Source organism: Perca fluviatilis, chromosome 17, assembly GCF_010015445.1.
Source record: "Perca fluviatilis chromosome 17, GENO_Pfluv_1.0, whole genome shotgun sequence".
Taxonomy (NCBI): Eukaryota; Metazoa; Chordata; class Actinopteri; order Perciformes; family Percidae; genus Perca; species Perca fluviatilis.
The window spans coordinates 36,714,118-36,739,429 of record NC_053128.1 but is presented as its reverse complement, the minus strand read 5'-3'; the positions used below and the strand labels follow the sequence as shown (position 1 = coordinate 36,739,429).

General features: G+C 42.6%; 1 pseudogene; it reads left to right on the top strand.

The window, feature by feature from the left end:
* Window positions 1–25,312, top strand: part of LOC120545325 — a 39,398-nt pseudogene that overhangs the window by 1,704 nt on the left and 12,382 nt on the right.

Sequence of the window (25,312 nt, the reverse complement as noted above, 5' to 3'; positions counted from 1 at the left end):
TATCTAAAGAATAAGTGTGTGTTTGTGTGATTTGTGTGTCAAACAGAGAGCCAAGTTCCCGTCCAGGAGGCCTGTGGACCATCTGATCCTGGACCGACAGAAGCAGGACGCTGCCAGAGAAGAGATCCAGGACTTCACCAAGAACCAGCAGAGCTTCAACATGAAGACTTGGTGGCTGCAGACTTCAGACCGACGCTTCCTCCAAGGATCCGTCCAGAGACAAGTCGGAGCTGCTCTGACCCAGCAGGAGGTCCACGTGGACCAGAGGAGGGACAGGTTGGGCTCTTAGTCAACATTCCTTTATTTGGCATTTTAATGTTACACATACAAACTAAACTGGGTTTCACACATCCACCAAGAAAGCAAAAACTTTAAAATTACGAGCTGAGAAATGAAAATAGTTCATAAATCAGATAAGATTACACTAAAATATAATTTAATTTAAAGTTATACTGCCACCGGAGAGTTCTTCTGACTTTTTCTTACTTTCGTAAGTTAATTAGACATCTAAATTTCCATGTGTATGAAAATGCACACTTTTCAGATTAGATTAAATTAGTCATTTAGCAGAGTCCAGGTAGAGAGCCAATGAAATGCAGTGGACATCCAACCAGAAGTGCAAAAGAAGCATTAAATACCAAAGTGCAGGTTGAGTACAGTATTATTCTGTGCAGTTATGTAGACGATAGAGATTAATTATGTACAACAGTGTAGAGTTAGATAAATACAGGTTTACCAGATTATATGTCTACAGTGGACAGAGGGTTATATACAGAGAATTAAAAAGATATATATATATATATATATATATATATATATCTTTTAATTCAATATATATATATATATATATATATATATATATATATATATATATATATATATATATATATATAACTTTGTCATACCAGGAGAGCTGAACAGACCTGGTACTTTGCCCTGTCTTTTGCACTAAATCAATCTTAAGTGTTGATCTAACCCTGCTGCTTAATTCTAAGTTTCTCCTCATAAGGAAGACTTTCAAATGGCTGCCCGCCAAAATCAGGTCGGCAATATTAGCATTGTCTGCCATCTTGTGCAGTTTGCTAGCTGGCTAGCTCACCCCTACAACACTAGCCTAGCCTACTGTACGAATGAATGAATGAACAAACATCTAACAAAACGATATTAAACCCGGCGAGGAAATGTAGGAATTAGGTTAAACTGAAACAAGGAATGTGGAGTATAATTGTATGAAATGTATGATGAAAATTGGCTAGCAATTTCGCCAAGCAAATACCAAGAAACTGGTTGCAGCAGTTTGTCTTTCAACTAGCTAGACTTGTAAAATCCGCGATGGGACTGAGCTGAGCTCTGCTTGAAGTTGAACAGTTTCGGCGACTTTTTATAGTACAAAATCGCTGTCAATCAAAATGAGATACAGTCCTTCGACAGACCCTCCAATCATCACGCAGAAGCCCAGCGTCCAGGCCAGCCCCACTGCTCCATTGACCCCCAGAGACGCTGAGCGTCCGTGGGCGGGACATAATCGCAGCATTTATCCAATGACCGTCTAGTTTCAAAGCGCTGAAAAAAACTGCTCAAAGCAGTCCCATTGAAGTCAGCGGACGCCAGGCTTCAACAGGGAAATGCACTGAGACGCTACGGGAATGTATGAGAAGGAAATCGAGTCAGCTGATTCTGAACCAACTTGTCTTCGAGATTAACGTATTCTAACGCATTTTAGTCAATAAAATGTTAACACAATAGGACATATTTGACCATTTAAATTTTAGACATTTTAGGGGAAGCTGAGCTTCCCTTGCAGTCTTAAAGAAATCGCCACTGATATATATATATATATATATATATATATATAGTATATATGTATTAATATTACACCTTCTCATTCAACATGTTTCTTTATTTTCATGACTATTTACATTGTAGATTCTCACTGAAGGCATCAAAACTATGAATGAACACATATGGAATTATGTACTTAACAAAAAGTGTGAAATAACTGAAAACATGTCTTATATTTTAGATTCTTCCAAAGTAGCCACCCTTTGCTTTTTTTGATAACTCTGCAAACCCTTGGTGTTCTCTCAATGAGCTTCATGAGGTAGTCACCTGAAATGGTTTTACCTTCACAGGTGTGCTTTGTCAGGGTTAATTAGTGAAAATTTTCCCCTTATTAATAAAACAGCAAAGGGTGGCTACTTTGAAGAATCTAAAATATGAGACATGTGTTCATTCATAGTTTTGATGCCTTCAGTGAGAATCTACAATGTAAATAGTCATGAAAATAAAAGGAAACGCATTGAATGAGAAGGTGTGTCCAAACTTTTGGCCTGTACTTTATATATATATATATATATATATATATATATATATATATATATATATATATATATATATATATATATATATATATATATATATATATATTGCACAGGTTTATGGCCAGGTTATGGAAAAAAAAAAAATATTGTACAGTTTTGGGTGTTAGCAGTGCAAGGGCATTGATGAAACAGTGCTGGAGTAAATGTAAACAAGTAAACAATGCAGAAGTAAAAAAATAACAGTGCTAGACAGGGAGGCGTATACATCACATGTAGTGTATGAATACATTTTACACATGGATTACACATCACATGTAGTGTATAAATACATTCACACAGATTACACATCACATGTAGTGTATGAATACATTCACACAGATTACACATCACATGTAGTGTATGAATACATTCACACATAGATTACACATCACATGTAGTGTATAAATACATTCACACAGATTACACATCACATGTAGTGTATGAATACATTCACACATAGATTACACATCACATGTAGTGTATGAATACATTTACACATAGATTACACATCACATGTAGTGTATAAATACATTCACACATAGATTACACATCACATGTAGTGTATAAATACATTCACACAGATTACACATCACATGTAGTGTATGAATACATTCACACAGATTACACATCACATGTAGTGTATGAATACATTCACACATAGATTACACATCACATGTAGTGTATGAATACATTCACACAGATTACACATCACATGTAGTGTATGAATACATTCACACATAGATTACACATCACATGTAGTGTATGAATACATTCACACATAGATTACACATCACATGTAGTGTATGAATACATTCACACATAGATTACACATCACATGTAGTGTATGAATACATTTACACATAGATTACACATCACATGTAGTGTATGAATACATTTACACATAGATTACACATCACATGTAGTGTATGAATACATTTACACATAGATTACACATCACAGTGTAGTGTATGAATACATTCACACATAGATTACACATCACATGTAGTGTATGAATACATTTTACACATAGATTACACATCACATGTAGTGTATAAATACATTCACACAGATAACACATCACATGTAGTGTATGAATACATTCACACATAGATTACACATCACATGTAGTGTATGAATACATTCACACATAGAATACACATCACATGTAGTGTATAAATACATTCACACATAGATTAGATTACACATCACATGTAGTGTATGAATACATTCACACACAGATTACACATCACATGTAGTGTATGAATACATTCACACATAGATTACACATCACATGTAGTGTATGAATACATTTACACACAGATTACACATCACATGTAGTGTATAAATACATTCACACATAGATTACACATCACATGTAGTGTATAAATACATTCACACATAGATTACACATCACATGTAGTGTATAAATACATTCACACATAGATTACACATCACATGTAGTGTATGAATACATTTACACATAGATTACACATCACATGTAGTGTATGAATACATTCACACATAGATTACACATCACATGTAGTGTATAAATACATTCACACAGATTACACATCACATGTAGTGTATGAATACATTCACACATAGACTCAACATCACATGTAGTGTATAAATACATTCACACATCGATTACACATCACATGTAGTGTATAAATACATTTACACATAGATTAGATTACAATCACATGTAGTGTATGAATACATTTACACATAGATTAGATTACACATCACATGTAGTGTATGAATACATTTACACATAGATTAGATTACACATCACATGTAGTGTATGAATACATTCTATCAGCACATTGGGGCGATGGTCCAGGAAAAGCAAGCTAACAGACCAGAGACTGGATCAGAACAGATGTGTCCACGGGGTCTGAACACAGAGACAGTTACAGTATGAAGTACTGGACTTATGGGAGCTGTGAGATGTGATACAATACTTTCATCTGATATCCACCTGTCTGTCTGTCTGTCTGTCTGTCTGTCTGCCTGTCTGTGTGTCTCCAGGCTGCGTGTGCTGCTGGTGGAGGAGGAGCAGCAGCTCCTGCAGGAGATGGAGGAGAAGATGGAGACTCCGGTGGAGAGACAGGCGAAGATGAGAGAACGAGCCAAAGCTCTGAGAGAGAGAAGAGAGACAGACAGGCAGAAGATGGTCTCAGAGAAGATGGATCAGCTGTTCAGGTAAACAGAGAGACAGACAGGCAGAAGATGGTCTCAGAGAAGATGGATCAGCTGTTCAGGTAAACAGAGAGACAGATAGGCAGAAGATGGTCTCAGAGAAGATGGATCAGCTGTTCAGGTAAACAGAGAGACAGACAGGCAGAAGATGGTCTCAGAGAAGATGGATCAGCTGTTCAGGTAAACAGAGAGACAGACAGGCAGAAGATGGTCTCAGAGAAGATGGATCAGCTGTTCAGGTAAACAGAGAGACAGATAGGCAGAAGATGGTCTCAGAGAAGATGGATCAGCTGTTCAGGTAAACAGAGAGACAGACAGGCAGAAGATGGTCTCAGAGAAGATGGATCAGCTGTTCAGGGAAACAGAGAGACAGACAGGCAGAAGATGGTCTCAGAGAAGATGGATCAGCTGTTCAGGTAAACAGAGAGACAGACAGGCAGAAGATGGTCTCAGAGAAGATGGATCAGCTGTTCAGGTAAACAGAGAGACAGATAGGCAGAAGATGGTCTCAGAGAAGATGGATCAGCTGTTGAGGTAAACGGGTCCACTTCCTCCACCCTTTCACATTAAAAGCCTCCCAGCCTGCTCTCATTAAGGGCCATTACAGAGTCAACGCGTGCAACGCGACCAACGCGAACAAGCAACGCGAACAAGCAACGCGAGCGACGCGATCCCTTTCATAGTTTAAACAGCGGACGCAAGTAGACGCAAGCGTCACGGGCGATGCGTGAAATGCAATACACCGGCCACACAACAGGGGTAGCAGAGTGCTCCGCGGGGTTCGGTCGGCAGAGCCTCCACACCGGTGTTCGGTCGGCAGAGGCAGCGCCAGACATGAGCCAGACCCTCCCGGAGAGCAGCACTAGTCAGGGAGCAGCTGGCTGACTGACTTCTTTTTATCAGATGCTGGCATGTTTCCCCACCAGTACAGTGTGCTACGATTGGGTAGCACTGACCAATACATTGATAAAAGGTTGCTTAAACATGGTTTAGCAGGTTTTAAAATATATAAATACATTTGGGTCTCTCTCGTCTCTCTCCTGCTGTAGGCTACTTCAGCCTCTTGAGGAGGGCACACAGCATAGACTACACATGAATTCCCTTATCCATATCTCTGTTGGTCAGTTGTCATCCTGGCAATTGGACCAAACGTGCAACTGGGCGATGATAACTACGGCCATTGATTTTGACCTCGGCTGATCTAACACATCCATCAGCGCTGGTGTGGACTTTGACCACTCTGCCCACAGGCCAGGAGGCCCGCAGTAACTGGGGGTCCACTATCATTACTACAGTCCCAAGTGTAAGGTTGTCGGTGGGATGCTGCCATTTCTGACGGACCTGGAGATGTGGTAAGTAGCTCCTGATAAATTGTGACCAGAAGTGATCTGCCATCACCTGGCTATGCTGCCACCGTTTTCTTGTGGCAGTGGTGGGAGCATACGATACTTGTGGCAGAGAGGCGTCCCGCCGCCCCATTAGAAGCATATTTGGCGTCCCAGGGTCTGGGTCTGCTGCATCAGCTGACACATATCCCAATAGTTTAGAGTTAAGCATTTTTTCCACCTCAATCAGCAGTGTCAGAAGGACTTCCTCAGGAAGAGCTTCGGTCTCCATGACAACCTGTAGAGCAGTCTTAGTGGAACGGATTTCCTGCTCCCATATGCCCCCAAAGTGAGGGGCCCCAGGGGGATTAAACTTGAACGTGATCTGATGCTTAGCTAGACCTTCACGTACCTGAGGCTCCATGGCAGCGAAGGTCTCAGTTCTCTTTCTGCACCTCGGAAATTTGTCCCTTTGGTCGGACAGGATCTCAGATGGGGTGCCACGACGGGCGGGCGAAACGTCTGAGGGCTAGCAAAAAGCAGCAGAATCAATGCTGTTGATCAGATCCAGGTGTATGCACTTTGTTGTTAGGCACTTGAAGATTACCCCAAAGCCGCTTTCATGGGCCCACCGACCTTTACGGTGTAAGGTCCGAAGCAATCCACTCCTGTGGAGAAGAACAGAGGTTGGATAAGCCGCAGGCGTTGCCGGGTGGCAAGTCCGGCCATAACTGGCACTGCTGGCTTGCCTCTCCATCTTTGCCAGTCCACACATGTCCTTTGGTGTTGCTTGATTGCCTGTCGACCCCGGAGAACCCAGTATTGGCCGCCGAGTTCGGCAAATACCCATTCGGGCCCTGGATGCAGCAGCTTTATATCAAACGCTGAGACGCGTGTCACTTGGTGATTGCAGTCCAGGATAATAGGATGGATATCCTCCACGCTAGTTTGGTTCACATCGTAGACGTCCTCCCACTCTCATTAATCCAGAATGAACATCCATCGCCGGTGCCAGCATCTTCAATCGCGATGATACTGGTTTATTGGCTTTAAGGGCATTCATCTCTTCCGGAAGCTGTCAGTATGGCATGATTGCAACAGGGGGGGGCGTCCTGCCATCTCACTACTTCTGTGCATTGACATCTGTTCCTGCCGCCGTTTAAAGCCTGCTGCGTGGCCTTTACCAGTTCTGACCAGTCTGTAAACTGGGTGACATCTTGGCAGCGGCACGGAGCTGGAGTTAGCCCACAGAAGACATCCCTTCTCAGCTCATCTAGAACCTCTGACTCTGCAGCACCGTGGGGGGACTGGCCACTGCTCTACTGGACGGGCCCCAGAGGAATGCAGGTCCTTGGATCCAGAGGTTTGGATCTGTGAGCTCAGGCAGCGTTTTGCCTCTGGTGACATCATCTGCCAGGTTGTTGGCTGAATCAACTTATCTCCAATCACAGGGGCTAGTTAACTCCAGTATCTCTGTGACTCTGTTGCCGACAAAAACCTTGAAGCGACAGGAGTCGGATTTCAGCCAGGACAAGACTATCGTAGAATCAGTCCAGAGATGGGTGTTCTTAAGTGGTAACGTGAGCTCCATGTGCTGGAGGGAAGACAGTTGGGCCCCGGTTAATGCTGCACAGAGTTCAAGTTGTGGCATTGATATTTGTCGCTTTGGTGCGACACGTGAATGGGCCATCATGAAAGTGACATGAACCTTGCCTGCACTCACCATCACCAAGTAGGCCACAGGTCCATAAGCATGCTCAGATGCGTCACAGAACACATGTAAATTGTATTGTGTGTCCGCTGGGTCGAACTGTCGTGGAATATACTTCCGAGGTAATATAATGTTCGCCAAGTCTGCTAGTTCTTCTCCCAGCTGACCCATGCTGCCAAGAGATCAGGTGGGAGGTTAAGATCATCCCATTCTCTTTTTTTGCCCATAACGCGTCTGCATCAGAAACCTTTGCCCGTGTATTGTATGGGATGATCACGCCTAAGGGATCATACTGGGTGGCCAACACACAGTACATAGTGCGCTGGTAGGCTAATGTCTCTAGCGGTCTGATCTTGTAGCCTATCAGGAAGACAGTGCCAACTCAGTCCCAGAGCTGGTTCTTGTGGGTCGGAGTGCTTCTCCAGAAGACAGAGGTCAGTGGTTTTGGATTTAGCTTCAGCAGGGAGATGAGAGACAACTGACAAATCATTACTTGCCCATTGACTGATCTCGAACCCACCAGTTTCCAGCAGGTTGCGGAGTTTGTCCACCAGATGTGTAGCAGCTGCAGCAGTAGAAAGGCTCCAGAGACAGTTGTCAACGCGTGAACGATTCTTCTAGAGCTTGCATAACGTCCTCATTTCCGGCTGCATGATCCTTGACATGCTTTAGAAGTGGCGAGGTAGCACAACAGGGGCTGCTAGTTGTGCCAAACGGCGGGACTTTCCACTGGTAGATGTCTGGGGGGGCTCATTCCGTCTTAGGTTCCTCCAGGCAAACGCACCAGGGGTTGGGCCTCTCGTTAACAGGCGCACCTGGTGGAACATCGCCTTTACCGCTTCGCCACGGCCGGAATGATCTCTGAACCTCAAGAGCACCCCAAGTACGATGGACTAAGAGCTGGACCGGGAGTGAGTTGGTCATTGTGGGAGAGTCCCTGATAAGTGAAGGAACAATTAAACACAAGCCTGTGTTTTCCGTTGTGTTCAACCAAGTGATGTGAGAATAAACCCCGACTCACGCCGCGTCTGGGTAACTCTCCTCGACTGAGCTTTTGACACACCCTGCATCAATAAGCTTCTTTATCTCTGCCTCGTAGATGAGCGCTGGCCGGGTCGCCTGCCAGTCTCCTTTTCCGTGCACGCGCGAGAGTCCGCATAACAAAGTCAAAAGGTGCATTTTCTGTAGATGCGTGCAATGGCGTTTAATGGCGTCGCAAAGTGTCACCATCCTTCCACACAATTGTGCGCTCCTCCAGGAGATTAACAGCTTCTTGGTCCTGACGTGACCGTGTTGCCATTTTCTCGCTCCTAGGGCAGGACATCGAGGCCACAAACGCTCCACATGTTGATAAAGGTCATCGGGAGCTGGTCTGAAGCAGGTAAAGTAGCAGTTGGTTGGCACTTGATGAGGCATGAGTCCGTCAGGCCCCGAGAGTCCAGCCAAGCTCTGTGTGTACTGCTGCTGGTCCGCCACTAGGGCTGAGCGCTACAGGTTCCTTGGCCAAAGATCAGGTGCGTGTTATCGGCCCGATGAGGAGAAGTGGCTGCACTTTGCTGAAGGGCTGGATCGGATTCCTCTCAGGTTGTGGTAGCGCTTCTGCAAAGCAGGCACTGGGTAGATTGCGATTTCAGCCAATGTCAGGCATTTAGCAGAGAATGCCCCTATTATGGCATGTCCTTTGTCAGGTTTAGATGGTGATGCGATCTGGAAACTAACAGATGACCCCTTGATGTGAGCAACGTCCTGTCTTATTGTTCTCAGGGCCATGGACTCAAGTTCTCCGCAAGCCCAAGATGGTGTGTTGCCTCTGTGAGAATGATGGTAATGCGTCGGGCGCGTCATCCAGAATTGCATATGTATGCAATGATTTCTTTCCATTACTCACAATGACAGGAACGATCTTCAGATAGACACCCGCAACTTGTTTGATAAGGGTAAGTGATGCTCCCTCCACTGCGGTGATGAGGTAGACACCTGAATTTGGCTTAGCGATGAGCGCAGTACATGGAGGTGAATCTCCTGACATTCACTGCATGGCTTCTTTAGTGTACAAGTGCCAGGCTCATGGCCAGTGCCACCACACTTACAACATCTTCTACCCTCTGTAATCCACATCTCTATCTGATCTGCTGTCTGCGTCACAATTGTCGGGCATTGTGAGAGATAATGATCGTTACTTTTACAAAAGAGACAGACTCTCAGTCTGTATTTCTTTGTTTTCAGGGTTGGGGGTGTTGATACCATAAGCGGTGTAGGCTCAGCCTGGGAGGTGTCACTACCATGGTAGATGGTCACTGGCGGAGCCCTTTGCTTTGGTGAAACTGCGTTCTTGTCCTTTTGCCATTAACGGCTTCGGTTTGGTTTCGATGACAAAGTTTGGATGACAGCCGTTGAGCTGTCACCTTCATCCACCCTGCAAGGTCTCTGAGATTGTAAGGATTAAGGCCCTGTGTCCGCAGTCGACCACGTACTTGCAGATGCTCTATGAATCTGTCCCTCAAATTTCTTGGAAGCTTACTGAAGCAACCCTATCCACATGGCCTGTTGACGTCAACTCCAGTCCATTTGGGCCCTCTAGAGAGGTGAGCATCCTTACCAACAAGTCAACACGGCGGGCAAAACTTTGGAAGGCTTTGAAGTCCCCTGCTTTGACTTCAGGTGAATTCAAGATTGCAGCGATTTCCCTTTGGGCAAGCAGATGAGGCTGTCCATATTCCTGCTGTAGGGCTTGCATTGGTGTAGGGTGGAGCGTGATGGCGGCAAGCATGTGCAATTAGGCGGGCTTCTTCCAGCACCAGCTGCTCCATGAGGACCCTATACTTGTAATGTTCCGACAGCTCAGCATGTGGGTTCAGGAGATGATCCAGTGCCATTTTCAGATCTGTCAACTCCCTTTCACTGTCGTTCGTTAACTTTGGGAGTGCCGGTACTGGAACAGGCTGCATAGGCAGAGGAGATGCAGTAGTGAATGACTGTACCATTGGCCGCGAAACTGTTGAGCTCTTGTGCATGTGCTGCGGCATATTGAGGGGGATAAGACAGATGATAGGAAGGCTGCAATGGCTGAATAGCTGCCTGAGCTGGGGGATAGGGCAGAATATAGGAAGGCTGCAACGCCGCAGTAACTGCCTGAGCTGGGAAGATAGGGCGGTGCTAATCCACCGGCTACATTGTGTGGTATGGCGATGACCATGTTGGTAGTAGCTGACTAACCTGCTGTGCAGCTGCTGTTGGTGCGCCATAGTGTAGGTGTGACGTGGCTGACGCTGGTACGAAGCCTGGCTGTGTAGATACTGCCCGGTCCTGATTGATTAACTGTAGGTGCAACAACTGGCATTGACTGTGTTAAGATTGAAGATGTAGGGGCAGGTACAGGTATTTGGTAAACTGGTACTGTACTTAAAGGCAGCTGGAGATTTTGACTAGTTATGGGCATCTGTTCTATGATGGGCTGTGACCAACTGGTGTATGTTGTCTGTGGGATGTATTGAGAGCCACCTGCTGCTGGAGCTAAAGCCTGAGGGGATGTATAGCTCATCTCTGACACTAGTGGATACACTGGAGACAGTGTGGACACGGGCGGCCCTGGCTGCAATGCAGAAGGTGGGACATAATCCCAAGCAATACTACTCACTTGTGTTGATCTGGGAACATAGGCAGGGGTGTGGGGGCTATGCGCGAAACTCGTGCATTGAAAGAGCCAACAAATAAGGAGCCATCCTCCTCTGAACCGCTTCACTTCCGTGCTGTCCCTCCTCTTGTCGAAATGCTGACGTCCTAAACCTCCACTCAGCTGACTAGAGAGAGCTGACAGTTCTGCTCTGCCTACTACATCCTGTGTTCTCTGATCCAATCTCATCTGGTGCCCGAGCACTGCTGGTAACTGGTCACCTGTCAGAGAGTATGCTGGTTCCCCACTCGATGAACGCAGTTCTGGAGTGCTGGCACTAAGAGGTTTAGACATGAGCAAGGCCTGAGGTAGGTTCACCTGATAATCTTGTAGGTGTGCAGGAAGATGTCTCTGTCTCTGTCCGAGTATTGTCGGTAGGACTGTTGCTGCTTCCCTTTTCTGCCATTCTGTTCCACTGTAGGTGAAGATATCCGGCTCGAAGGACCAATGTAAGATTGAACTGAACTGAATGTGTAAATCCGTAACAGTTGTAGGCCGGCTCCTCATCTACAGTGGGTCTCCGGTTAGAGGTCTTGATTCCACTTAACTTTACTGGTGTTCAGAATCTGGTACAGTGGTTTGAACAGCAGGAACAGCTTTCGGCTATGTAGAAAGGTAGTATGATGCCTGTATGGTATATGTATGTACGGATGTATGGTATCTGAAATAATAATCAGAGTAGAAAACAATAGTGGGTCAATGTGACAGCAAAATGAATGCATGTCATATGTCATATGAATACAAAACTGTCACGTTAGCATTAGTGCGTTAGCATTAGCTTAATAACAGTGATGTAGAAACAGTATAAACTCTACTCATAGAAATAACAACAATCAAATTCTCTAAATCGTCCTTAAACCCAATAAAGCTCTGCCACAGAACATCTAAGTGACTGAAACATAGGTTCTGGTTATTTACCAAACTTACATGTGCTCATTCCGGCATACAATGTTCATTCCTTGGCTGCACCGAGTGGAATAACTCACTACTAACAGACGCAGTAGTAAAGGACCCCAGTCTTGGCTTAGCTGCCCAGCCTAATGCCTGTCCCTTTATCTAACTAATACTGCCACCTAGTGGGAACAGTGGGAATTCAGTACAACTAGTATGTTTCCTGCAGTAATCTGATTACTGTCTCTAACCCCAGGGACCAGTGTGTACCAGTATGTGTCCTGTAGTAAAGTAATCTGATTACCAGGGACCAGTGTGTACCAGTATGTGTCCTGTAGTAAAGTAATCTGATTACCAGGGACCAGTGTGAGGAGCTGAGGACGGTCCAGAGCCAGCGCAGAGAGCAGCAGGTGTGTTTGGAGTGTTGTTTAATTGGTATCGATGATGCGTTGCTGTGTAGAGAGGAATCTGCCGACACTGTTTCTTGATTATAAAGGTTTATTTACAACAAGGAATTCAGCATCAATTTACAAGCTCTGAAGAGCCCGGAGAGCGACCAGTTTCCCAGATTCTCAAAAGTCACTCTAAAGTTCTTTGTGTGTGTGCCACATGTGTATATTCCATGAATTGGGGTGGAATCGATAACTGACCAATGGCTTCATGCCAACTGTCTCTGTCCTGAGGGCCCCATTGATAATGCTTTTTCCAGATGTGTTTTCTGAAAGTAGCCCAAAGTTCATCTGGGTTTCTTTGTTACCCAGAGCTTAAATACAAATCATATGGAATATGCAGATACAATAAGATGACCATATACCTCATATTTCCCCCTTCCGAGACTAATTAAGTCTCGAAACAAAAAGTAAGATTGGTACAAAATAACACTCTCCATTACATCATGTTTCTTGTATTATAACCTTAGCAATAACACAAGTTTTCATAGAATGTGAACAATATCAGGAAATGTAAACAAACATTTTATGGAGTGTAAGGCGAAAAACCCGTCTGGCAGCTTCTTTCCAAATATCCATCAATCAATCTAGACAGGAAAATTCTCTCACGGTCCCTCTGCCCCCGGGCGACCACCTTCAGTACTCCAGATCAATTAGAAATCTTTTATCAATTCATGTAATGTCTTGGTGTAATCAAATACATATGACAGCCTCAGAAATCAAAATAAAATCAGAATAATGTCCAAATTCAGACTGATCAACTCATCGGATCCCGGAAAAGGACCTCACCTTATCTAAACCCCAATGTCCCTGCACGTCAAAAAACATAAAAACATCTGAGGTATCCACATGTATCCCACAACAAAACATTATTCTTCGAACTGTTTAATACAAAAGAATATGACAAAAAGTAAATAATATTCATGCAAATATATGTATATATGTCAGAGAAAACATAAGAATGTATCCACTGCAGCTCCTTTGCAGTGTCGAACTTTCAGTGTAGTGTTGATGGAATCTGAACATCTCCTTGTTCAGAGTCATCCTGTCCATTTTATTGTCCATATTCAAGTATTTGAGTCTCCCTTTGCACATTCTCCCATATACTCTGGAAGAAAAGAAAACACAACCAGTATCTTTGCAAAACAACATAGTAAAATAACAAAATTAATATGAAAGAACAACAAAAATAATATGAACATGAATCACATTCCATTTCCCCCTTTGATTAATAAGAAAACATTAAATAACATTCAAAGAAATGTCAAGATGATGGCAGAATCGAGATATTTAGAAGGGATATCTTTCCATCAATACCCCATCTTGTGTCACTTCTTCATCTCCGTCTAAATTAGTCACATTTAGCAAAGGCATCTGAGTACTACTCTCCAGGCATCACAACACCAACCCATCTCAATATCATAGCCTTTGCAAAAGTCAATAACAAAGTACAAAAGCAAAACATTACACATAGCGCTACAAGAGCTGCTACTAAAATTTGAACCACTACTGCTCCTACTGGTCCCAATTGGTCCTGCAACCAAGCATTTGCAGACCATCCAGCTCCTTCCGATGGACCAAACGCATCTCTTATACTCTTCAATGCATCTATAACACTAGTGATATTATCAGAGCTATCGGGAATCAAAGTATAACAATCATCCCCGTCAAATTCAAAGCCACACATAAGCCACCTTGTTTGGCTAAAATGTAATCCAGAGCCATATCATGTTTCAACAACGTCAATCTGTGACTTCTTTGAGTATTTGACAAGTAATTAAACCCTCGTATTGTCTCATTTGCAAAGCCCTGCAAAGTATAACGTAATATTGTCAATATGATCTGCCAAAAATGTTACTCCATACCATGGAAAAAGTCCAATTCCCCACTTCTCTCCTAGACTTATCCCCAATGATAGGACTCAAGATTATGAAATTGTGCCATGTCTCTCTTCATCCTACTTCCGGAACTATGTTCAGATTTAGCTGTATCAGGTGCTTCCCCTTTCTGGATGGTATAAACCTCATATGGAAGCTTCAACGTCGCCATGTAACAACATCCTGTCCATCCATAGGGTAAAAATATGTAGGCTTTATCATCACAAACCCACCAAATATCTTGAAAATTCCCTATAGTCATATTACCAGGCAAAAGCTGATCTTTCACCATCAAAGTCTTAACCTTTTTACTAGATGGAACATAAAAAGTCACTTTGTATGTCTTATTACTAGCTTTACGTTCATGCTTACCCAAAGTCATCATATAATCATCACAATCTGATATTCCCATAAACATCCCAGGTCCATCATACGTCTTATTTGAACAAAAACATCCCTTAGCTCTTGCGGGTGTCACCTCCATTGCTTCAGGAGCCGCTGTTAACTTATTTTCTTTCCGATCTAGCAAATTCACATAGGCTAAACCATTTAGGCTTAAACAACTGTGATGACAAAGACATTGCTACATCTACCGGTGATTGTTGCTGATACAACAACCATGACAAAGCATAAGATTGACACATTGTGGATAGAGGCTGTGCTACTGCCTCCAAAATTGAATCCCATGTACCTGGTGCTGGAATTTTCAACAAACATGGACCAGTCAATCTCCTAACTGATCTCACAGAATGAGTTAACTGCTGGAACCATAAATTCCTACCGGCCCATTTATCTGTAATTTGCAAAGCAGAAGAATCAAAACCATATGCCTTCCATGTAGCTTCTCTCTTCCGCATCGACCGTATTGATCAGTCATATCCTGTACTGTTCCCTCAAAATTAAAGAGCTCATTTTGTTCCTCCGGGATGGTATCCTGCACTGTTTCAGATGAATCTACATTATTCTCTTCTACTATTTGACCTTTTATTTCAAAAATATCCTGGCTTTTATTTGCACTGAACTCCAACTGTAATATAGGCTTCAGGTTACATCCACTACATCCTTTAATTTCAGAACAGTTGTAGTCGGTACCGCGGCCACAGTTACAAAGGATGTTTTTACTGTCGAAACATGCATATTTTCCAAAGTTGTTGCTAAAATATTTGATTTAGTTGGTGTATTACTACTCTTACTTGTTACTGTAGGCAACGTGACAGATGTCTTCTGTGTATTATTAACTCTTGGAACCCTAATAACTGTCTTCAATGAAGTTGGCGTTGCTAAAATCATCCTCGTCGCCACTGTAGTAAAATGTGTTACATTTATACCCTTAGTAACTGTCAATGCTGAAAGAGTAAAATTGTCCCTTACTGTTGTTACATTTGGCTGAAGTGCAGATACCATTGTCGTTGATTCTTTTGTTTCTTCTACAGCTTGAAACTCTATGCTCTTATTTCCACCTATCACCACCAGAGTCACTATGTTAACTCTGCGTCCTGACTCTAGTCCCTCACTTTCAAACTGTGGATTGTAAAAAGTACATCTATAATTACCTTGATCCTCATGCTGGGAGTTGTACACATAAAGACTGCAATCACCTTCAATCTTCAGTCTTCTCTTATCATTCAATAATGCATACTTTCTCGGTGTTAATACTCCTAACAGATCTAGGACTCTTCCATGGCTATCTTCCCACTGCACTCTAAATTTACCTTCACCACTATTTTCTCTCGTACACTGAAATGGGAGCCGAGTTGACTTCCCTAAAAGCACTTCAATCCTAGTTATCATACCGTTTTGGTCTGACCCTTTTTTCGAACTGGTCTTGTACGGCTTTGTCTAGCTGAATCACCGGTTTCTCCTGTAGCAGAGTTGCAGTCCTTGGCAATCTCTGTGGTTTCACATTCTCCTGAAATGAGCCCTGCTGTTTCTGGGACATATTGACAGTCAATGTTCTCAAATCTCTTTTCCTGTTCATCAATTGCAAAGTCATGTCTGGCATCATCAGAATCATGCACATGATCATCAGCGCATCGCCCCAAAATGGACAATCTCTCCTTCTGGGTTTTGACTCTGAATATTTTCATGCATTCCTTCTCCTGCTGTCTGTTCTTCCCTATTTTCTCCTGGCTCTCTTGAGCCTTCAACATCTTGACTCTCCGCGTGAACGTCTCCTCTCTAGGTGCTTTAACACAATGTGATAAATGATACCACGTTGGAGACCCTTTAACCTGAACAGCTGTTCGCATTACTCGAACAACCTCAAATGGTCCCTCACGACGTTCGTTATACCACTTCCTTCTAAATACCTTTCGAACACCTTGTCTCCAGGTTGCACTGTACTCCTTTTTTGCTCATCGAGCTTCTCCTGCACCTCTTCTTTTCTTTGCCTGTCAGAAACATATGTGGATATTCTTTTATGGAAATTGGCCATATATGTCACATACATTCTCATTTCATCCTCCAAAAGAGCCAAACTTGGACCCTTTCCACTTGTTCGCAAACGAGGCGTTGGCATTCGTCTGCCTGTGACAAGTTCATGAGGTGTCATACGCAAATCACGCAACTCACTTGAGCGGCACACCATTAGGGCTAAAGGTAATGCAGCTACCCAATTTAGACCCGTATGCTGGCAAATCTTAACAATGCGATTTTTCAAAACGCCATTCATTTTTTCACAAATCCCTTGGCTTTGTGGGTGATAAACTGCTCCAAGACGTTGTTTTATTCCCAATTTTTGCAAAATCAATTTCACAGTTTTGTCCACAAACTCCTTTCCATTATCTGAAGATATTCGATCGGGAAGTCCCCACCTGCTTATGACCTCTCTACACAAAAACTTGGTTGGTTGGACAGGCCTCCGGCCATCGTGAAAATCTATCCACAACCACTAGCATGTATCTCTTGCCTTCAACTGGTTTTATCATATCAACAAAGTCAACAACCAACTCACGCATAGGACCTTTTGGGGTTGGAATGTACCCCGGAAGAACAGGTACACCCCTGCGAACATTATTTTTCAGACAGATTGTGCACCTGCCTATGACATAATCAATCTGTTCGAGCAAATATGGTGCCCAAAAACCGTATTCTTTTGTGATTTTTCTCCTAACCTCCCCCCTTGCGACATGGGCTAACCCATGCGCTTCCTGAATTATCAGACCCAACAAATCTAGAGGCGCCACTATCAACCCCTCATGATTTCTCCAAAGACCAGTAGAATCTTTAACAGCACCCCGGTCTAGCCATAAATGTTTATCAATCATTGAAGCAGCTTCCTGCATCAAAATCACATCGTTAAACGTAATTTTGTCTTCCAAGTCCACTCCATGAGTGACCAGGAAAACCTTACCCAATTTGTCAGCTCCTGTGACTGCTTTTGCAGCTTCATCTGCGGCTTTATTCCCTTGCGTGACTTTTGACACATCCATTTTATGAGCTGCACACTTAGCTATCGCTATTTCTTTAGGCTTCATCATAGCATGCAACAGTTTCATTATCTGTGTGTGATGTTGTATCGGAGAACCATCCGTTTTCTTAAATCCTCGACCTTTCCACATTGAACCAAACAGATGACATACATTGTGTGCATAAGCAGAGTCAGTATATATTGTCACTCGCTTTCCTTCTGCTAACAAACACGCTTCTGTTAACCCTACAAGTTCAGCAAGTTGTGCAGATGCAGGCTGAGGTATCACTTCAGCCTTTTCAACAACAAATCCGTTCCTTGAGCTTTCACTACTGCATAGCCAGAACACAATTTATCTCCCACACGATAACAAGACCCATCCGTCCAATATTCCAGGTCTGGCTCACATAATGCAAGGGCTTGCAAATCTGATCTAAGCCTTGAATACTTCTCTGCTTCATGTACACAATCATGTGGTTCACCATCCTCTGGAGTTGGCAAATTCTCAGCTGGATTCACCGTAGCGCATCTCGCTAAAGTGACATCTTCCTGCTCTAAGAGTCTATGATAGTCTCTAAGCCTAGGCATAGTCAATGTGTATTTTCCAGGAGATTCCTGAGACTATGATGGGTAAGAATTGTTACTGGATAACCCATCGTAACAGATGATGCTTTATCGTACATTAAATGAGCTCCCACAAGCTCCTGTACGCGCGGGGTAGCCCCAATTCTACTTCTGAATAGGCAGTAGAATAGTAAGAAATGGGTTGAGGATTCATCCCTACACCTGTCGGCTGACAAAGAACTGCACATGCATATTTACCTCCAATCGAAGTAGAGACATATAGCAAAAAGTTCTTAGAATAGTCTGGTAATGTGAGCGCTGGTGCCTCTTGTAACCTCTGTTTGACTGTTTCAAATGCTAGAAGACCTTCCTGTGTCCATGAAAGATTACCATGAAGTTGACCGTTACCAGCCTCTTTAATCATAGATCTTAGAGGTCCTGTCAAACTAGCATAATTTTCAACCCAAGCTGAAGAATATCCAGCAACACCCAGAAATGTTAGCATCTTCTGACCGTTCTAGGCTTTGGAGCTTTTGCGTATAGCCTCCAGCTGACTATCAGCAATGCTCCTATGACCATGTGTTATTTTCTGACCCAGATAAACAACCTTCTCCTGACAATATTGCAACTTTTTCTGTGAAATCTTATGTCCATTCTCTGCCAATATCTGTAGCAATTTAATTGAGTTCCTGGTGGCATATCTCTTTATTTGAGTGCGCACAGAATAATATCGTCAACGTATTGAATTACGACACCGCAATATCTGATAAAGCCCTACTAAATCATCCTTTAGTACTTTATTGAAAATGTAAGGACTATGTTTGAACCCTTGTGGTATCGCCTATACTCATGAGATTGACCTTCATATGTGAACCCAAATAATCCCTGACTTTCTACACTGAGTGGAACACTAAAAAATGCACCACACAAATCTAACACCGTAAAATTGTTGCGCATCAGGAGGAATTTGGGCTAGCAAAGGTATGTGGATCAGGCACTTCTGCTGGAAAATCTGTTACGACTTCATTCACTGCTCTCAAATCATGAACCATCACGATAAGTCTCGTCTGGCTTCTTTGTGGGCAACAATGGCGTGTTACTCTGAGGATTTTTGTGTTATCTTCAAAACACCTGCATCTAAAAGTCCTTTAATTTGTGGTTCGATCCCTTGGACTGCCTCATCTTTCAATGGGTATTGTTTCTTCCAAGGAGGTCTGGTTCCTGGTCGAAGTTCAACTTTCACCGGTTGTGCCGATTTCACAAGTCCAATGTCAGTGCTATGTTGGGACCACAAACCTCTCGGAACTTGTCGATCATTTCCTCTTTCATGGTATCTGAATCCATTTGGGCACTGCAGATAGATTCATGTGTCATCCATTACAGCTTGTGGCTGTCCCTGTCCTTGAGCCGAAATCATGATTTTGAGGAATCGCGTGATCTTCACTCCTCCAAATCATCAAATTCTCTCCTATAGGTACAAAAACAGCTTTCTCTGCTTCTGTCATCATCTCTCCTATATGCTTCTGTTCATATTCCTCACCAACTAACAAAGTCACATGGTGTACTCTTTTCAATCTCAAATTCTTTGTCAAGGTAATCATCTGTGTTTATCTTCATAGCTGCTCCTTGTGGTCCTAAGATTATGCAACTTGAGCTCAGTTGAACTTTCTTTGGTTGGCTATTCAACCATTCCTCTGTATTTGGTTGAACTTTCTTGAAGTACTTGAGTGTACAATGAAGTGGATATTCTGGAAGTCTCGCATCTGGCATGTTTGCCACAATAAATTTTCCCACAATTTAACTGACTCCACAAGATCTGCACTGAGGGTTCCCAATCCAAAATACTGAAGAAGCTTCAGTCTCTGTTGACATCAATAATTGGCGAATAGTTTCCTTTGTATTTGGCACCAGACAGCCGTCTGGTGTACATTTTTATTGTACAGTTCAATCTGCACCAAAGGTCTCTTCCCAGCAATGCAATAGGTGTATGTTCTGATACCAGTATGGGTATTGTAGTTTTCTGATTTTTATAGCAAAGCTTCGATTGGTTCCGTGAGAGGAATCTAGCTGCTTCACTCCTCAAACCCGATCGTCCGAATCAGTTGATTGGACATGGGGAGATGTATAGCATCTTCAGGCCGAATACAGGTAAAAGCAGCTCCGCTATCCGCCATCACTTCTAATGGACCGGTTGTTTACTTTCACCTTGATTGTTGGATCTTTTTCCGGTCCTGATGCTACCAGCTGACACCTCCCTTTCGGATCTTCCGGGCACCTCTAGAATCCTGGCTCCGGGCCCCTGTGTAGGGTTAGCGCCCTCAACCTTGGCATTGACTGGCCCCTGAATCCTCCTCTATAATTTCCTCTAGGATTCCCTCCTGGTCTGTTACACTCGACGAGAAAAGTGGCCATCCTGTCCACAATTATAACATCGTCTGGAGACTGCATGAAATATGGAGTTAAATCTTCCAGCTCGTCTCTTTTTCCTCTTCCTCTACCTCTTCCTCTCCAGTTCTGTATCTGTCCAGAAACCGTTTGTGGGTATGGAGCAACTGGAACCACTAGTGGCGGCTGGGAGGATTGAAATTGAACCTGACTTGACTGAAGCTGTGGTGATGTTTGTTGATTTGGTGGACACTGATTCTGCATGACCAGAGCTTGCTTCTTATCTTTCTTCTTATTCTCCACCAGTTGTATTTGATTGAGCTTTCTGAGAGTTTCTCCGGTCCTGCTCTTTCTGCTCATGTTCTTTTCTTCTATACAGTTCCACCTGGTGGGCAACATGATCTGCATAGACATTTTTGCCATGCTTCCAAGTCCCACCACCTCTGCCAGTTTACTCCTTACTGGTAGGGGCAGTCCCTTCTGTAGTTTGGCGTAAGAGATTGACTGCTCCATTTGGCTCGCATCTGGATCATTTCCAGTAGTGTTTCTCCACAACTGATGAACCCTTGAAACATAAGCTCTTGGGTTTTCTTCTTGTCCTAGTGGTTCAATCAGAATGTTGTCCGGATGCACATTTGTTGGATATATATCTCTCATTGCTCTCCACAGTCGACCTCTACTTGCGGCCAACAGTTCAGGATCATGTACAGAAGTTCCTACATATCGATTAAGTCCAGCTCTTTGGAAAATTTCTTCCATAGCCGGAATCCCAATAAGATTAGCCCAAAAGTCTCTTAATATCTCCTATAGCAGACTGTGTTCCTACTGTAATTTCTTCCAATTTCGAAATCCAAGGATGTGCTCCAGCCTGAAGAGTAGGCAATTTATCAAGAATATCTGACATGTCAGTACACTGTAAAGGCTTATACTCCAGATTCTGTCCTCGGATGATCACTGGAAGCATCTTGTCACTTGCTTTCCCTTTCCTTGAGTGCAACGTATACCTTCTCTTTCCTCTTTTTTGGGGCCTTTTTTTCAGCAGCTTTTCTCTCTGTATCTTCAAATTCTTGAATTGCTCTTCCAATTCCTTTGTTTCTTCCAGTCTAGTTGACCTCTCCAAGTATGCCTCACGCCTCCATGTCTTTTCAACCTCTTCTATGCTAGTCGCCACAGAATAAAATCCTGTAGCTCCTACACTCTCCGTTGCTTCGTTGGTGTCTCCATTTTCACTTTCAGTAGAGGTCTGCTCTCTTGTATCTTTCCGTTTCCTCCATATGTCATCACCTCTTCTTTCCGCTCTAGCCAGCTCTCCCCCCTCGACCACAGGGGTCATATCTACCCATGATCTCTTCTAATTCACTTTCATCATCATCATCATCATCTTTTGTCGTCTTAAACCTCAATCTGCCCATGGTTTCCAGGCTTCTCGTTTTTTTCTTTCTTCTTTCTTTTTCTCTTTTTTTCTTTTGTACGCTTCATCTTTATTTTTGTTTTTTTTTATCTATTACTGTTGTTTTCCGTTTCCTCTTGTCATCTCTGATGCAGTAATCACCCTCCTGAGTGATCACTGGGAGCTGAGGATAAACATCCTTAAACTCAGTCTCTTCCTCGTAAGGTGGGTTTTTTTTCACTGACTCCGTATGTGAGAAAGGTGTATTGACTTCTGCCATTAGTTTTTCTGTTACTTTTGCTTCTTTCGCCATTTTTTCTACCCGTCTGTCTTTTTTGTCTTTTGTAGCCTTTATCAATTTCTGTCCCTCATTTTCGAACAACTTAAGAACACCAAGCTCTCTTCTTTTCTTTACGTTGCTCCCCTTTTTTCCCTTTCTTCTGATGTGCCTTGTGCGTAGACACAAGCGCTTGCATTGTTTTAATTACATCTGGGTTAAGAGTCCCTTCCACTGGCCATGGTTGTTCAATGTGAGGCCAACGTTTATGCCATTTTCCAGATATCTTTGCGATGCCATTAACTAAAGGACTACTCTTTTGCACTACATCAACAGGAGTAACTACTGTCGAAGTTTTAATGTCCTTTTTCCGCATTGTAACAGCTCTTTTATATTCCTTTATTGTAAATTATTAGTATTATTAGTAGCCTAGTTTTTAATAAAACGGAATAAAGACGAATTACACTAAGAATACTTTTGAGCTATATAGCTTTCCCCCTTTCTTTTTTTTTTTTTTTTATTTCTCAAATTGTCAATAAGTAACAGTCTCGCTCCTTTTGATAAAGAAAAGTGAAGGAAACCTGTCAACTTCAGGGCAATCAATTGTCCAACAAGCTTAATTCACAGAATAATCACAATACTGGATGTCCAACGCGACTCTAATCAAAACAACCCACGTTCAACGAAGAACTCCAATACATAACTCTCAAATATTAACTGGTCAGTCCGTTGCCAAGTACCCTGTCAAATGGTCACAATATGAAAATTTCAGGGACACAAACAAGCAAATAGATGCCCCTCATAAAAAATGTGTCTGTAATATCCCGTACTAAGTATTTATCAATGGTAATAGCTATAAATGAACATACACACATATAGTATATCTGAAAGCAGGTGTTTGGTAGAAGAGTTTGTGGATAAAACAGTACTGGCCTTGATCAGAAAGGATCCGGGGTCACACACGCTGTGGTGCGTCGCACTTACCAGTGCGCTCTCTCTCTCCGTCTCCTCCTTCTCGTCTCTTTCTCTCACCACAGGAGAACAAAAAGAAATTAAAAAAAATTTAGCCTTTTATGCACCCGGTATGTCATTTCAATCATACTACAAGTGATCTAATGTAAGCTATACATATTATCCGCCAACACTCTATATCATTTCATATCTAATAAACATTTTCCTCCTTTCAACACCAAATTATAACTTCATATCACAAGTCATTAATATGTATACATAATTATCATATCGTTTAAACATGCCTGTAGTCACTTCTAAGCATAAAAAACAATCACTCAGCTTATAGGAACATTTTAATCATTATAATATTTTCATCTATCAATTCAACTCTCATTTATAAATTTAATAAATTCCAATCACACGATGTCATAAGTAAACAATCACCCCTTTAACAAAGGATCTTCATCCTAAACTACGCCGAAGTCTAAAAGTCTTATCTTTGCAGCACAAGCTGCAGCACCCCAGTGCAGGCAGGGAGTGGTTTAAACGTCTGTGGGCTCAAACATTCCCGAAATACCAGACATGCGCAGTTCAGTCACCATTGTGATTTCAGAGTGTGATTTCAAGTTTTCTCAATCACACCATGAAACACCTAACGTCGCAACTAACTCAGCCCTAAGCTCACAATCAGCCAAAGGAGTAGCTGAAAAATAATCCCAAGCTCATTCCAGTATGCAATCTTTTACAAATTTAATTTTTACCAGTTTCAAAACGTCAAATGTTGCAAACAGCGGCGCACCACCACAGAACAGTTTAAATGATCCCCACAGAGAAATAACACTGTAGACCCAACATTCTCAATATTAATGCGATATATTAAAAACGGAAACTAATAATAGTAAGACTATCACCCTGAGTGATCACAAAGAAGTCAGGGAGATCCTAATGATCCTTGTAAATTTCCTCAGCAGACAGACCAGCTGCCTCCCCATTTTTCAAGACATTTTACAACACAGCCAAAAACAACACGCAACGGAACATACAAAACGCAAAACATACAACACAACTCTTACTTCGAAGTTTCTTAACTTTTCCACAACTATATTTTCGCTATTTTTATTTATTTTACTCTAATCTGCAGACCTAGGTTATACTTATTTCTTTATCTAGGACAAATCCTTTCTTCAACCCCATAACGTCCTTCAGAAGGCTCATACATTTTAACACATTTAAAAAGACTCATAGTTATAACGGACTCTTAACAACGTTCTCTCAAGATAGGGAGACTCATACAATTTAACAAACTTTAAAAACGTTCTCAAAAGAGACTCATAAATGTTAACCGTAATGGGCAAAATATCTCATCTAAAACTCCTGTTCCCAACCGAAACAGATATATGTATCTATATATCTAAGAAACAAAATATCATCATGACATAGGCCACGCGCACACAGTTTATCACACACAATTAGAACAAAGCAGAGACACCGCTGTTCACACACATACACACACTCTGTCTCTCAACACACATGAAAACTAGTTATTCAGCAACAACACTGTATTCATTATAGGCCCACGATTCCTAAAGCATGATTCCGCCGTGTCCCCCCTTTTTTTGTTACCTTTTGAGGTATAGACTACAATGCGAGATTACTTCAGACATAAATTCGTCAACCCATGAAATCCATAATTTCCATTGCAGTTTATTCTACACCCCCAGTTCCTAGAACTGACCTGAAACTTCACCTAGTCATTTTCAGGAATTTGCGGCCCATCTAACATCGCCTCACGAGGGTCTCGTCGAGGGCTTTTATCAGCATTTATCAAATTAGCAGCGTTATCAT